The sequence below is a fragment of the Cyprinodon variegatus genome, unplaced genomic scaffold (genome assembly GCF_000732505.1).
Source record: "Cyprinodon variegatus isolate N-32 unplaced genomic scaffold, C_variegatus-1.0 Scaffold96, whole genome shotgun sequence".
Classification (NCBI taxonomy): domain Eukaryota; kingdom Metazoa; phylum Chordata; class Actinopteri; order Cyprinodontiformes; family Cyprinodontidae; genus Cyprinodon; species Cyprinodon variegatus.
The window spans coordinates 1,399,416-1,402,068 of NW_015150549.1; positions in this window are offsets into that span (position 1 = coordinate 1,399,416).

Sequence of the window (2,653 nt, forward strand, 5' to 3'; positions counted from 1 at the left end):
ACTTACTGGGAGCACACACAAGACATACTGGGAGCACACACGCAAGACCTACTGGGAGCACACACAAGACTTACTGGGAGCACACACAAGACATACTGGGAGCACACACGCAAGACCTACTGGGAGCACACACAAGACTTACTGGGAGCACACACAAGACATACTGGGAGCACACGTAAGACCTAATGGGAGCACACAAACAAGACGTACTGGTAGCACATACAAGACTTACTGGGAACACACGCAAGACCTACTGGGAGCACACTCAAGACATACTGGGAGCACACACACAAGACGTACTTGTAGCACATGCAAGACTTACTGGGAGCACACTTAAGACATACTGGGAACACATGCAAGACCTACTGGGAGCACACTCAAAACATACTGGGAACACACGCAAGACATACTAGGAGCACACGCAAGACCTACTGGGAGCACACGCAAGACATACTGGGAGCACTCGCAAGAAATACTGGGAGCACACTCAAGACCTACTGGGAGCACACACAAGACATACTGGGAGCCTATGCAAGACCTACTGGGAGCACACACAAGAGGTACTAGGAGCACACACAAGACATACTGAGAGCACATGCAGGGAAACCACATGTAGCTAATTAACCTAATTACCAACCGGTTCTATTGGTCCTTGATGCTGAACATTATATTATCTGTATAACTTCAGGTTTATTTTTGGCTACTTTTCAGTGAATTATTTCTGTTCAGCTCCTTTTTCAATGCGTGCTGTTTTTAAGAGTTTTATCATTTACAAAGTTGGATTGACTTCGTTGTTTTTGCTGACTAATCTAAGTGTTATTCCTATACTTTGTATTTATCCCTCTAGTTTCCTTTTTCTATTACATCTATTTCTCAAATTTCACTGTGTCAGTTTACACACCTTACTGTTATATGTTCACTTATAATCACACTCCTTTTTCAATTCAGTAATCACCTCTCTGGTATAATACCACAGTCTATTGTCCTTTTTCGGATCCCACTACTTAAGTCAGTATATATCATTGTATGGTTCCTCATTCAATTTAGAGCGCTCTCATTCACAGCTCAGTTTCATCTAAACAATATCTTGCCTGCCTCCTGTTTGCCTTTCCTCTGAACATAACATATAATGAAATCAGATAGCATTCAATTAAACCTATGTAATATTGAGCTCTTACTGAGCTTTAGTTTTCTATCAAGCTCTGACTAAAAAGGCTTTCCCTGTTACCTGCTCTGTCCTTTTTGGCCGTTTCTAGTGTACTGTTGATAACTTTCTTTTGAAATAATTGCTTATATCATGTTTTCCTCCTTCCTTCGCGCAAAAAGTACAAGTTTTCACCTATAAGGTACAACTGGTACAAATCCAAGTTCTTAATCTCTTAATTGGCTTTAATTGTTTTTTCATCCTTGTTAAAATATTAGATTATTTTTAAGTTCATAGATTTCCTGGATTATGCTTTGGCTGTCTTGAAACTTTTATGTCCTAAATTTCCCCATATGGAATGATAAAGAATGAAGTGAATTGAAGGTAGATTAAAGGTTCATAACAGTCTTGGCATAAAATAGTATTCTGATTTTTAGACAAAGATGCCCTATGGGGGCATTATTGTTGCAATATTATTTGCAAATGTATGTGGAGAGTTGTGTGTCTGTAACCAATGATTTTTTTTTTTATTTCTGGGTGTTGAAGTGAAAATACTTCAGACTTAAGTGTCTCTGTACGTTTACAGACTGATCTTCACATTTCTAGATCTTAGTACACATTTGCAAAACTTAGCACGCAGATCGGAATACAGATTTGTGGATTTTTTTACACATTTTACAAATGGGATTACACACAAGTTACTTTACACGTTGCAGATTCTCATAAAGACGCACAAATTTCTTCACACATTTTCAAATCCCACTGAACTCACAAATCGAGATACAGGCATACACCTCTCCGCACACATATGCAAAGAATGTTGCAACAATAATACCCCCATACCGCTTGTACTAAAAATTCATTCCAGCTTCCAGTGAAAAGAAATCAACAAGTTAAAGACATGTACTGCTCATAACAGAATATAGATATTATCCAAATTAAATAACTTTCAAATTTCCTGATTTGCACTGCCACTTTTTGTTAGGACCTATTCTGGAACATACTGATGTAGCCCATGGTTAATTATCTCGATGCTTTTCTTCTGGATACATTTCTTTTTATTTCTTATTTGCTGAAGGGGAGAAAACATAACTTGGGGTAAGCTTTAAAACAAGAAAAACATCTGCAGTCTGACGCTAAACTCAATATGTGTCCATTAGGTAAGAAACAGTGTCACTCCCAGGGATTTATGTTCCCTCTTATGAGAAAGTATCTTGTTTACTTTGGAGAGAGTATGAAAGCTTAGCTGGCTCTCACAGCATGCTTTCCTGTTTGTACTATTTATCCAGCAGTGGTACGTAGAAGATCATCAGGATGTAGATGGATATCTAGAAGTGTAATGATTTTTAAGAGAAGCAAGATTAATATTTATGTTTTAAATTAAGTTCAATTTTTTTTGGCTCTTTTTATTGCACCTCATTGCTGTCTACTTGCTCCAACCTGTATCCAATCCACATGGACAGTCTTATCATTTTCCCCATCGCCCACTCTGCTGTGTCTCCAGCTGAC